Source organism: Trichogramma pretiosum, unplaced genomic scaffold (genome assembly GCF_000599845.2).
Source record: "Trichogramma pretiosum strain Unisexual culture from Peru unplaced genomic scaffold, Tpre_2.0 scaffold23, whole genome shotgun sequence".
Taxonomy (NCBI): domain Eukaryota; kingdom Metazoa; phylum Arthropoda; class Insecta; order Hymenoptera; family Trichogrammatidae; genus Trichogramma; species Trichogramma pretiosum.
In genome coordinates, this window is record NW_019641629.1 from 625,055 (window position 1) to 639,631 (window position 14,577).

Sequence of the window (14,577 nt, forward strand, 5' to 3'; positions counted from 1 at the left end):
ATGCAACTTCCTTACATATATACCTATTTACATACAAATCTCAGCATATACAAGCAAAAGTTTCATCGGACAATCAGTTACATTGTGTGCGCATGTTGCACCCAGTCTCTGTCTTGGTTGTCGCCAGGATCGAGTCGTAGTCGGGTTTTCCTTTTTAAGGGGTCGCGGTTCCTCGTCCACATCGCAGTCGCCTCATGATTATCTTCGCCGAAGACATCGCCGCGCTGCGACTGCACTGCCTCTCCAACCTTCTCAAGCCGTTCCTCGTCACTCCGAGCTGCTGCAGGTGTTGGTAGGTTGCAGCGAGAGTCGGGGTCTCCAAAATTTCGCCCAGCGCGCCGACAACCATAATCGCTAGCTTTACCGGTGCCTTGTACATCCTGGCCAGGGCTTCGCAGATGTTCAGGTCCCTGGGTACGCAGTTGACGTTCCGTTCTGTCACGTGTTGTGTCGCGTGTTGTGTCGATTGCTCCGACTTTTCCAGCTTACGACTCCAAATTTCAAATCTTCAGTAGTATAGTGGTAAGTATCCCCGCCTGTCACGCGGGAGACCGGGGTTCGATTCCCCGCTGGAGAGATTTTTTGGTAAATTTTATCATTTTGGAGCACTTCTTATAGTTGGGCACCAAAGATGTTGCAAAACGATTTTTAAGCAAATCATCTTTTGGCAAAACGGAGCAAACAAAGTTTTGGAGCAATTTTTATTCTTTAATTTAAGAAAAACAATTTTGGAGCAAATTTCATTAAAAAATTCTGGAGCAAATGAATAAAATTAAGTATTAAAAAGACCATTGTTCCCGAAAATACCATAAAAATTGAAATTGCTCCGAATCGAACCGAATTGCAAATGCTTCGAATATTAAAGTGTTATAGTTGCTCCAAATTTGGCATTGTTTCAGTTACTCCGAATTCAGTAGACTCAATATTGCTCCAAATATCACGCAGGATCGATTGCTCCGCTTTTTAAGGAGTCGAAATTGCTCCGAAATTTTGCAAAACCACGATTGTTCCATTTTTCGGAGTCCCGAAAGCTCAAATTATTTCGGAGTCGCGATTGCTCCGATTTTTTCGGCTTAAGACTCCATTTTTCAAATCTTCAGTAGTATAGTGGTAAGTATCCCCGCCTGTCACGCGGGAGACCGGGGTTCGATTCCCCGCTGGAGAGTTCTTTTGCTTTTACAAGTTATGATACATTTACTTTCAACCGATAACAGTACGCACGCATTGAGACATCAATTCACAAGATCGAGGAAGAGTGAGAGGGGAAGATTCAGTTGTTTACGCGGCGCTCTAGTAACTAAGTTCGTCCCTCCATATCCTTTTTTAATTTTACTCACATTTTTTAAACCTATTTGGCTAAAAAATGAATTAATACCACACCTAACGATGGTATAAAGGCGCCCTTTTTAGCCGCTCTGAAAATCAACAGTTCGAGTCACGCAAGTTCTTTGTCAAGTGCAAAAACAACACGCGATAGCGTATACGGCGCGCTCGAAGGCAGTTTAAGCAATAAAATCGCACTCACGTACTCCGCAGCTGCAGGAGCAGCTCACCGGGAACGCGAATAAGGCCATTTCCGCGCGTTTTAGAGTCAGCGGCGACGGCGACGGCGGTAGTGGCAACAACGCCGGTAGACGACACACAGCCCCGCACGCGACTGATTTTTCTGCCAGAAGTAACGACGATAAATATAAAAAAAAAGGAAATAGAGAGAGAGGAAAGAGAAGAGAAAGAGGAGAAAAGGCATTACACGCAGAGAGTCCATGCGGGAGACTCGAGACTATGCCGAGAGGATAGCGTTGCGAGTACAACGGCGTTAGTAGTCTCGGTGTAGGGCTCGAGGGAAAAGTCGTGTTCGGCTTTTAACATACAATGGGTGGAGATGAGAAAAAGGTGCCTAAAACGCGCGCGCACGCGGTGATTTTTCCTTGTCCACTTTCCAGACAAGGCAGGAGCTAACGGCTCCCAAAATTTGCCGAATTCTCTCTTACTCGCAGTTCTTCGAGAAATATTTCAAGTCTCTTCAATACGCGCGAGCGTTATTAATTGGAGATAATAATTCATTATACCATTGAGAAAAGGTATACGTGTGCGAACAGCCTGGTATCGAGTTTTACCGGAAAAAAAGAAAGAAAGAAAAAATTATACGCAAACTTGGACACGAGCGTCAAAAGGCTCACGTGCTCTTATATTATGTATGTTTTGAGCGCGCGCACGTAGAGCATAAAAATAAAAAGCTGCGCCTCGTATAACAAACTCCGCACACTACGCGTAAGAATAAAACACTCGCCTGTTTTTCTCCTCGCACTTTTCGCATAAAACATCGCGTGTGCGTTCGATACGATATAGCGTACACATTTATATGCGTACGTAACTTTGAATTCGGCATAAGTCGCTCGCTCGTCGAGTCGCGATAAATTTTCTGTCAAGAGTCGCGCGAGAGTCCCTCCCATATATACGTATAAGCGCGCCTCTTTGTCCCGAAAAACTTCGCTATTTCGGCGCCAATAAAAATGCGAATTGTGTACAACGCACTGCAGCCGCCGCTGTGTTCTGGGTTTTTCGACTTTTCTTCGTGTTCTCGGTGCGAGAGAGTAAATTGTTTAGGAAAGCGAGCTGTGCTGCCTTCTACGCGCGCACACGCCATATATAGCCGTTATGAATGAGTAGTGTACTTGGCACTCGAGGCGGCATGGCTATATTTTGATTGCTCGCCCACGAGAGAGAGAAAGAGAGGGAGCGAGTCAAGTTTGCGCCGCGCGTATTTAGCCAAGGTAAGAATGTGCATATTGCATGAATTTTTCTAAAAGGGGGTTGCTGCACGCAGGCAGGCCAATTTTACGAGGCTTTCAGGATGTTGGATGACTTTGGGTGCTCTCTCTCTTGTTTCGTTGCCGCTGCCGCCGCTGCATGTAGCGCGGGGCACGTGTAAACAGCAGCGGTGCCCGAGTGCAGTTGGTATGTAGCAGCAGAAGCAGCGGTATACGCATTAAAATCGTTGAATTTTTCACGACTGTTATTTCGTGCGCGTTCTTTTTCTCTATCGTCGACTCTCTCTCTAGGTCGTTTGATGCTTTTCAATGCACAATTTCACATGGAATCCGCTATTGTCGTCGTCGTTGTCGTGCTTGCGCATACAAAAACAGGCATAATAAGGAGTGCGGAAGCTCATTAGCGCCTGTGACTCGCTGATTATACGCACACGTATATAGTATAGCAGAGAGACGAATTTCAATTATAATAAACACACACACTCTCTGCAATACTGTATGAAAATCGCGAGGTCCCCTCCAGCCTGTACTAACATATATTGGTCAGAAAGCAAAGACGCGCACTACTATACATAACACAGCTCGCTCCCGCGAATCATTATAAAATCCATTAGACGATCGTTCAATTAGCTTTTCTACCTCAAAGCAAAGGCTTTCTCTGTCTCTTCCATCTCTCTTGGCTCCTTCCTTACTCCCTGAAATCTACCGATACACACACGCGCGGCTACGTGTAATATATTACGCGAGCGTGTGTGTGTGTGTGTGTGCTTAGGTGCCGAGGCGCCCATCCATCCATCTATATCTATCCGTTTCGCTCCGATGCACATCGAAATAGTAGCTCGCAGCACCTTATCACGCAGAGCCGTGTAAGAGCTCTCCTACTATATGTACGTATGCGCGCGCGAAAGCCTCTCTCGCTCCACTCGAATTTGCCGGTGTACCGGTATATAGGTAGTCTCCGGCGGCGGTGGTGGCGCCCGTCAGCTAGCTAGCTAGCCCGATATACATATATAACGCGCGCCGTATACACTTAGGACCCGGCGTTACTCTCTGGAGTCTCGTTAAATGAATAATACACATGGCAACACACGCGCACACATGTACACACACACATAAGTGCGCGCACGCGTCAGTCGAATCGTATATTGTGCAAACATTTGTTCACTGCCACCTAATTTCTCAGTTGCGATTTCGTTGCTAAAGTTTTCCCGTAGCGGCGGTGCGAAGCTAAGTCACGAAGACGAAAAAGGAATCTTTCCGACGTATATCAGACACGTGACAGGGAGAAAGAGAGAGACCTTTACGTTTATTAGCATTATGTATCACGAGTCGCGAATCTAAGCGCGGCTAAAAAATCCTGAGCCCATTTTCGAGCCCCGGCGTTATACATTTTTTTTAGCTAAATCTAAGCAGAATAAACATTCTGTTAGATATGTTCTTATTAAACATATGTATGTTTCGATATAAAACAATACAAGCCTTTAATGAATCATCGTCGTCTTTTCTGTACTTTCAAGTTTTAACCTTTAGATGTCACTTTCAAATCCACAAGTGAAAAACTCAGATTCGGAGTTAGTGTAAAATTTTTCCGTGTTACGCCGCGGTCTCATCGGCGTTGCATCCAAGTCGGCATCTTCTCCTCCTTGCCGGGTTCGCACCTAGTCCATGCACTTGCTCCTCTGCAGCCGTGCGCGCTATAGTTGTCATCCAGCTCTTCGATCGGTAGTCCGTAAGCGCAGGGAAGCTCGATGTTCTGCAGGTGAGACACGGCGACCTCGAGCACGCATACGACGTCCGGGTTTGTCACGATGATGACGACATCCGGCCTATTATGGAACAGCTCTGGCTCCGTTTGGATCTTTGAGCCGGCTCTGATCTTGTATTGTCTCTCGCCCTAGGTGTACTCGGACACCAGAGCCGCCTTGCCAACCCGTAGCTGCGCGTGGACATGTTCGGGGGCAGTAGTAGTGGTAAGTATCCCTACCTGTCACGTGGGAGACCGGGGTTCGATTCCCCGTATTATTAGCGGCGGGCAAGGACCCTTTGTGAGTTGAGTTTTACCTTCAGGATCTTGTAAACTCAGTTAGTCGTCATTATTCCTCGTGAAATCTCAGAGTCAACCCATCTAAATTTGAAGTCATTGTATTTTTACGTAGCACAACACAAACCTGAACGATCAATACTTTGACCATCTATTTAATAACTTTGAATTGGGGTTCTTCACTTGTGGATTTGAAAGTGACATCTAGCGGTTATAATTTGAAAGTATAGAAGAGACGACGATAATTCATCAAAGGCTTGTATTAGCTTATATCAAAACACATCTAAGTTTAATAAGAACATTTAGATGTAATACACAAGTGCATTTCATTTGTTTACATTTCAATTTTGTGTACCAATAAAAAAAATTATTTCCCGCGGAAAATGCTCTATTCCCCGCATTTACAAACTGTTGTACCACTGCTGCTGTTTTTGCAGCTCTGCGCTAGCTGGCACGTGCTTCCCGTTTTTACTTTTACTTTGGACCTGTTATATATCCGCGAATGAAAATAAATTCAACTTTTTCCGCGCGATTCAAGGTGTGCGCGTATATCTATTCGACGTCGGCCCGTGCCGCGCGCGCACGAGCACATCTCTGCGAAGTCAGGATACATCTCGTGTTCGGAAGTTTTTAAAAGCGCGAGCGATCCTTATCGGATCAGCGAACAATTGTAACTCTCTCTTGATATTTTTATGTTTTTTAACATCGTTACAGCTTTTGAAATATTTCATTCTTGAAGTATTTTTGCGAAACAAAAGCTCGACTGCGCTCATACTCGCAATAAAAGTAACAACAACGAGCAAAAAAAATGCAATGTTTTTGGAAGAAATAATATGAAAAAATCTTCCAGGGCGTGCAAATTCGTTTCAACTCGTTAAAAAAGTTTGGCATATTTGAATGTAAGAATGAAGGGTTATTGTTTTGCACAAAAAAAAATAAATAAAACGAGCTCAAAGAAAAAAAGAAGAAAAATAGAGCTTCGGCAATGTAAAACAACAAAGTTAACTGCTCTTCGCGTCGATCCGATCATTAAAATTACGAAATCGTAATCATGGCTAGAATAAAACATCGTTCACAAACTCGAGTCTCGAATTCGCCAACTAAAATATCAATTACACCGTACGTACAACGAGTACATTATGTTCTGTCGTCTGGAAAATATTATATCCATCGTGTGTCTCGAAAGCAGTCTATATACTACACTCATGTACGTACCCGGTTAGCAAGAAAAAAAGGCACGAGAATTGCGGCGTACGATACGTGTCGCGCGCGAAGCCAGTTCGCTCCCCGCCCCCNCCCCCCCCCCAAGAAAAAAAGGAATTAAAAAATTTAAAAAAAAAGACGCACACGGAAAAACATTGTCGAGCCGCAAGCGAAGTATAATACACCGCTACTCGGCCAGACCCAACACACATAACACACACACATACGTGTCCAGTGGAATGCACCACGAGCAACAGCAGCAGCAGCAGCAGCAGCAGCGCCTAGCCGAGCGCGTGATCGCCAGCTGCGAAATGCAAGGCGCACAAAGCGGAAACAGCCGCTGCAGCTGAGCGACTACTACTACTACTACTCCTTTTTTTTTACTCCTTTTAACCGAGAAAGAGAGAGAGAGAGAGAGAGAGAGAGCCAAGGGGTTACATTACAGAGGCATATTATGTAAGTGCGCGTCCGCCGCCGTATATATTGCCATGACCACCGCCGCGCGCGCGCGAGTGGGAGAAAGACGACTCGTTTTTCGTCGTCTATATACAAGAACCGCTTGATTTCATTTGGGAAAGGAGGAGGAGGAGGATAAGCGGCACATTATATATACGTGCATAATACAAGTGACAGAATTATGAGCTTAACGAGTGACTAACACGGCTCGTTTAATACGCGGAAAGAACATGGCATATAGTACATACACATTTTTTTGGTAGAACGAGCGGAAAACGGCCATCCCGTACACCCAATTACAATAAAATAACCTTAAATAAGGCGAGAAACGGGCCTGATATCGGAGATGACCCGGCTATTTTTTTTTCGTCGTCGTTATAATACAGCGTTATAACATCGCGAAATTAACTGCGTCATCGATATTAACATATATCCGAGCGATTACCGCGTACTTACCGGGGCCGCCAAGAAATTACGAGCCATTCGACTGTCAAAGTTGAAACTGGGTATCTTTTTGCGCGCAGTTCGTTCGCGTATCATTCCTCGAAATAAGCCAGAGAACGTCGAGAGTATTATTTCCCGAAAAAAAGAAGAGAGAAAAATAAAATTGAAAGAATCCACGGCGCAAAAAAAGTTTCGTATATACTTATATACACCGCTGCTGCTATCGAACGCGAAATTGAATCTCAAAAAGAAATCCTCTCGTCGCGATCTGGCTAAATATTTCAATATCACTAAACTACGAGCAGTAATATACTTTGCGCTCCAGTGGCTTTTAAGCGAGCAGCAGCAGCAGCAGCAGCAGCGGTGGAGGAGACTTTTTATATACATGTGCTGCTGCTGCTTCTGGCTTATATATATACCAAAAAGGACTTAGCCTACTTTCGAGGACACATATTCAAACTGACAAAGTCACGGCGTACACACACACACTCACATGCTCACGAGCGCGCACGGGTTCGCTTCAATTTCGCGAAAGGTTTACTTTCTTCGAATTACGTTTTCCTTTCTTCTTTCAAAGTCCAATACAATATACGACTAGATTACAAGAGAAAAATGTATGCGCAAAGCATATTCTTTGTGTGTAGAGAGAGAGAGAGAGAAAAAAGGGGTACACACGCGTAACATATAAGGACGAACGTATTGCGCGCGCGGATAAGCCGAGACAGACAGACTGAGAGAGAGAGAGCGCAAATAATAATTTCAATCTGCAGCAGCAGCAGCGGCACAAGCGGAGTTATGCCAATTTTTTTCCCTTGTTTTGCCGAATTTCGGAAGATAGATACGAGAGCGAGCTGATACGCGCGCGCAGGAGGCAGCTGCGTGCGCATAGTTTTTAAAGAAACGAAGAAGAAAAAAGAAAAGAGGAGTTGCGAGCGAAGAATAATGTTAGGTATGCGCCGAGACATTGAGTAAATGCCAAGGATTTTGAAATCGCTCTGCACACAGAGAAAGCTCTTGGTGCAGGCAGGGTGCAGAATGAGGAGTAGGAGGAGGCGGCGGCATTCGCAAATGAAACTTTGCGGGGAAAAATCGTAGGGATTCGCCGATGCGTTTGTATTATAGTCTAGTTGCGTAGTGTGCTTATTCCGCTGCAACTGCAGCTGCGCTTGGAAATTCGCGAATTTCACTCGTCGCTGTCTTCTTTGCCGCTTACTACTTTTCTCTCTCTCTCTCTCTGTTTAGAGGCAAAATAGTAGCAGCAGCATCCACTCAGAGAAGAAGAAGAAGAAGAAGGAGCTGCGTGGAGGCGAGCAACCAAAACATATATTACCCCCGGTGTGTTGGAGGTTAAAGGAGCAGCTCTCTCTCAGCGCTGCTGCAGTCCGCGCGCAGTCGACTATATATACACCTAATACGTATATACGTACGTGTACACGAGCTGGAAAATTCGGAAATCCCTTTTCTCGATGCCTTTTACGTTTTTTTTTTTTTTTCACCCCGCCTCCCGGGATGATTCGTCGAATCTCGCGCGTGGCACTCGCGCTATAGACGGGAACCGATTTTTCGCCGCGTCGGGTCCAATTGACATTTCGTATAACTTTACGTGACACTTGCTATAACAGCAGCAGCAGATAGTAGTGCAGCTTCTAATAATGATTTCCAATCTCTTCCTCCATATAATACGCTGGGGCGTGTATACGTACTCGAAACCTTGACGAACTGCAGACTCGCTAGCCCGAAAATACGTGGCTTTTTCGTACATAGCTTCTACTATACACTGCTATATATGTACTCGAGCGTCGAGTGTATATAGCGGCGCGAGAAAGAGTACGAGTAAAGACCTGCTGCTGCATTCAAAGACTGCCTAGAGAACGTGTGTATATGTACGGTGCACAGCTGCTGCTGCTGCTGCTGCTGTAGTGCGTAAATCCCCTGGAGAGTAAATGGCTGCGTGGGCAGAAAGAGAGAGTGCAGAAAAAGGAGAGTAATGCAAGCTCTGTATCTTCGTGTGTATGTGTGTGTGTGTGCACTACACGGATATATGGAGATGTATGTGCGTAACGTACATATATAACATTTTATTCACACACACATACACGCCTCAAAGGAGCGCATGGGGGATTTGCGTCGGGGCTGCTATATCGCGTCTCTGCAGCAGCAGCAGCAGCGGCATCAGCTCGCTTGCACACGAGAGTCGGTTCGCGAGAGGCGCTTTCGTTTTGCTTTGTGGCCTTACATACATATATACACCTAGTACCCATATAGGTATAGACACAGCTCGTCGACGTGCAGTCTCTGTGACTTTGATTATTAGATTTGCGTTTTGATGTATATACGTACGCACGCGTGTACGACGTGTGAGTGCAGTGTATGTGTGTGTGTGTGTGTGGGCCAGGCCACCGCACACACACGGATATCTCGAGTCACTCGCATATTTTGCTCTTTGAGTGCGTTATATATATATACTCGCACACACACACACGCACACGCACAAAACGTCATTTTGTTATTAACGTCGAGCTCGGCTCGGAATTCGGCTCGGCTCTGAAACTGCATCAGCAGCAGCAGCGGCGGCATATCCGAAAGCTCACGAGCCCGCGACGCAGCCAGCGCCATCGCCGCGACGGAATTATTTTAACGAAATCATAAATACACATATAGTCGCTGCTGGTGCATGTATGTATATAACATGCATCTCTGTGTGTACGTGTGCACTAGTGTGCGGGTATATACTATAGAGGAGCTTTGTGGCCGGGTATAAACTATGTCGAACGTGCCTATCAGCTCGAGTACCTACTGGCTCGATCAAAGTTGCGCTCTGCTCGAACTAGAAACACCGTGAAACTAATACTCTCTATAGCCACGCTTCGTACGATATCACTATCATCTCGTCTCTTGGCCCTATATAGTACATATACGACAATCAAGCAACGACGACGACGCCAGCCTACTTTCTATATTTCCCCTTGTGCACAGAGAGAGAAGCTGGCTACATCTCTTATATGCGATGTTCTTCCGCAACAAATCGAGCGCGAGTTGCAATATAGCTACTACTTCTACATCAACCAAACATCGCTGGCTGATCCCTTTCCGACTCCGACTCTCTCTCTCTCTCTCTGTTGAATTACACCGAGAAAAAAAAAGAGCCGATGGCGCCCTTTCATTCGAATTCCGCGTCGTCGTCGTCGTCGTCGCCGTCGTCCTCGCATCGCAGACAAAGGCTTATTAAAGTGGCCGGTCAGTCGGTAGTAGCTACTGAGCTGCCAGAGACTCTCCACTCTATATATACACACGCTGATGATGATCACTCGCTGCTCTTCGTGTCCTCGGCGCATATCGTCGGCATGTCTGACGAGAGAGAGAACGCCGACTCTCTCTCTCTCTCTCTCTCTCTGTATGTAATACTCGCCGGGTTCCGTCTGCGCATCATTTTTTATTAATCGAATGAAAATTGCCCTTCTCTCCGCTCTACCCTCCGCGCGCACATATATATGGCTTTCATCTGATCTTAGAGGGCCGCGCCGACAACGCTAATAGCTTTGTGTGTATGTGTGCGCGTATAGATATGTACGAGGACGAGGAGGATTCTTTGAAATTTTGGGCCCCGGCCGTGTCTTGATCATCTTGATTTAAGACTTTTTTTCTTGTTCTCTCTCAAACAAATAATAATACATCGCATTCGCGCAAATTTGCTTCTGTGTACAGCATTTCTATCTCTCTCTCGCGTATCATCAGCCATAACTATAATTTGCGAGGATCTCGAGTCTAACTTTTTCTTTTTTTTTCGATTAAAGATATTCGCGTGTGTGTGTGCATATACACCGCGCCCGGTTGGTATAATAGTCGAACTCCGAGTTTTGTGTGTCGGTTTGTTTGTCTCTCCCCTTCCTTTTCGTATAAGAACGTGCCAATTGCAGCCCGTATATATACATAGCTGCCGAGAGCGCGCGAACTGCAGCTATGAAAAATATCCAATATAATAAAAGTACCATTTGATAATTACCATAGAAATACGCGTGCGCTAACTCAACGCTTGGTACCCCGGCGCCTATATGTGTATGTATATTTATTATACACGCGTTGCGCTACATGCTTTTTAGCTTAATTACGCTCCTTCCATTGGCTCTATATGTATATGGCAGCAGCTTACTCGCGCGCAGCGTGTAGAAACATAAGTAAGCAATTTCGGCTCGTTAGCCCACTATACTACTTCTACCATACCACCCCGCTCGCATATGCATTCGTTTTGGTATGCATACGCGTCTGTATATGAATTTCGGTGCGATGCGCTCGACCCGCGCGGCATTAGGCATAAAAGGGCGCGCGCAGCAGCAACACAGCACAGAGAGAAGCTCGCCAATATCGCCCGCCGCTTCTCCTTCTTTTTTTTTTAATCGTAATGCGCCGAGGGAATTTTCGGTCAAGCGTAAAATGGTCGAGAGTATGAGCTATACTAGAGAGGAAGGGAGGCGCCAGGGTATATATGTGCACGCGATCGCCCACATGCGCGCACACACATATATAGGATAGGAGATATTTTCATTTCGTTAATCGAAATTTCGAGGCTAGAGCACCGGCGCAGAGGGGCATCACGCAAACATCTCTCCGTCTAGATATAATTTTCGTCGAAAATAATAATACATTCGCATTGCGTATACGCATATATAGTTGTTCGGATTCGAGCCGCGGGAGCTGCATTATAATGCGCGCGCGGGGGCCAAACTACCGAAATTACACGCACGCGATGTCTACTATACACGTATATGTGCACGGATTTTTCGAGCGCACAACGCAGTCTGGGTAAAAAAAAAAAAATACATACATCAAATTGGCACTTTTTCGAGGAACGATCCGAATGAAAGACTGCGCGGGGGTGTGTGCGCGTGTGCGCGCATATGATCTACTCGCGCGTCCATCCGTCAGATATTTTTCGCTCTGCTATATACCATCTCCGGTGCACAACGGCGTATACGAAGTGTATCGAGCTCGAGAGAGCTAGACTATATATGTGCGACGAGCGAGATGCAAATGCGTGTATATATGTTTCCCAATCCGGCAATTAAATAAATGGATCGTCGCGCTCTCGGAGCGAGTCTCTGTATATCGCGTATATGCGCGCCTCATCCTACGCATCTACGGGGGTTGTGTGCATGCCTATGTATATAACAGTCGTAATTCTCATGGCGTACGCATCTATACACACACACACAAGCACAGACAGATAGCTACGAAATTGCGACGCGCCTATGTGTGTGTGTGTGTATGGCGTATCAATTGCTAATACGTGTGCATACGATATATACGCGTGAGAGCCGTATCATACGGCTGGGAGGAGAGAGACGAATTAGCTCGTAAAGTTGCACCGCCGCCGCCGCCGTCGGTATATAGTGCCGGTCATGCGCGCACTCGACTCGACGATCGAGCGAGCTGAGAGACGAGACGAGCTGCTGCTGCTGCGTCGCAAACAGCAACAACATGCGTGCACCGCCGCGGCGGCGAATTATTCCAAGCCTCAGCGAGCTCAATATGCGTGTGCGCTATGCGCACGATATAGCACGGGGGAAAATGAAAGAAAAAAAAAAGCGGCAGCAGCGCCAGGTAATTTCCGGCAGCTCGATCGGATGTGAGCGCGCGCACGTGTTCGTATATGTATGAACTATATATATATAAAGCGCGTTATGGCGCATTAAGCGCGCGCGTCGGGCGCATAGCAGCAGGGCACGCACGACGATCGTGTGCAGTGTGCACCGCGCCGGTGATCGGGCTCGATGACTCGCAGCGGCGACGACGACGACGACTCAAGCTTGGGCGATTCATAATGGTGATGCCGTTTCAGGAAGAAATAAGTGATCTTGGATGTTTTATTAGTATTTTCCAACTCAAGCTTGGGCAACTTATACACTTATTTTTACTTTGTCACTTGCGGATTCACCGATAAATTTGTAGTCACCATCTAACGGCGATGACTCCAAGTTGTATTGTGCGTAGAAACTTGTACATATAGCATTATGCACTTCAAGTCGTAGATATTTTTTTTTCAAAACTGTCGTTCGACTAATACAATTATTTGTACTTGGCTACTTTCAGATTTACAGATCAAAGTACTCGACATCTTGCGGTCGAGAGTTAAAGTGATATTATTATACTCGAATTCGTCTCAATTTTTCGAAAAATCAAATTGTCGTTTTCGGGTCATCCAAACGTAAATATCTGTAACCTAATTGGAGTGAAAAAAAAATAAAAAAAAACGAAGCCTATAGTTACCATTCACAAAAAAAATAAAATTATTATTGGTATTAAAAAAAAGAGGAAATTTACTACATCAAAATTTAAAAAATTTGAATAATCGGGTACTCGAATTTTCCCGATTCGACTTCGAACTTAACTTGAGTCGGATTCGTTTTCGAAGTAACAAAGCTCGAAAAATCGTCAGTTTCTCTGTTGTCCTCAACGACTGCCCAAGCACATGATAATAATAATAATAATAATAATAATAAATAGCTGTAGTGCAGCTCTATCGTCGACTTTGTTGCGCGGGGCTGCATTCGGCACGTACACTGCATCATGCAGCCCCCGTATATGAGCAATTCTCCAAATGAAACGCATTTTTTGAGGTAGAATCGCGACAAATTTTTTTTTCAACCTACGCGGATACGGACCCCCGGGAAATGTTTTTGGGGGTCCTAGGAACATGTAACCACGTAGGAACCATTGAAATTTCAATAGTGCTTATTTTTATAGCTACTTTTGTGATTTAGAGGACGAAAAATCATGTTTTCTCGTAAATGCGGCTAATTACTCAATTTCTAAGTCGCTGAAAAAGTATCAAAACTCATCTAAAAAAAATAACTGGCTACTGTGTTCGATAGGAAATTTTCTCAGCTTTCCACTGGTGGTATCAGATATTCCGATAAGTCGCACATTCGCCGAGAAAATCGCCATCAAAAGTGCCAAGCTAAATATCTCGAAAAACTCGGTAAGGAAAAAGTGATCTTTGAGGTTTAATTTCGATTTTTCCTCGTGAAAATGAAATTTATCGAAAAATCTGACTACACCATAAGAAAGCTGAGGAAATTTCCTATCGAAAGCATATCTTTATTTATTTTTTCGGTGGAATTACGAGCTAGTTTTGATTGTAGCGAGCCGAAAACCTCGCGACCGCGCTGAATCAGCTCGGAAACAGAAAACAGCGAACAACGTGAAAGAAATTCCCATGTATAACATTGTAATTCCACCGAAAAAATAAATAAAGATATGCTTTCGATAGGAAATTTCTTTGGCTTTCTCATGGTGTAGTCAGATTTTTCGATAAATTTCATTTTCACAAGGAAAAATCAACAATTATCCAAAAAGTTCACTTTTTCCGTACTGAATTTTTCGACATATTTAGCCCTCAATGTGTGATGGTGATTTTCTCGGTGAATGTGCAATTTATCGGAAAATCTGATACCACCATTGGAAAGCTGAGAAAATTTCCTATCGAACACAGTAGTCAGTTATTTTTTTTAGATGAGTTTTGATACTTTTTCAGCGACTTAGAAATTGAGTAATTAGCCGTATTTACGAGAAAACATGATTTTTCGTCCTCTAAATCACAAAAGTAGCTATAAAAATAAGCACTATCGAAATTTCAATGGTTCCTACGTGGTTACAGGTTCCTAG

At 44.8% G+C, this 14,577-nt stretch overlaps 1 protein-coding gene and 2 non-coding genes across 5 annotated transcripts in view; 2 read left to right on the forward strand and 1 right to left on the reverse strand.

Annotated features, from left to right (window-relative positions):
- Window positions 1-14,577, reverse strand: part of LOC106654839 (insulin-like growth factor-binding protein complex acid labile subunit) — a 272,241-nt gene that overhangs the window by 45,888 nt on the left and 211,776 nt on the right. The gene's annotated exons all lie outside the window — the stretch shown is intronic.
- Window positions 506-577, forward strand: Trnad-guc. The gene has a single exon. It is a non-coding gene; the product is annotated as a tRNA-Asp (tRNA).
- On the forward strand, window positions 1,094-1,165 carry Trnad-guc. Its single transcript has one exon. It is a non-coding gene; the product is annotated as a tRNA-Asp (tRNA).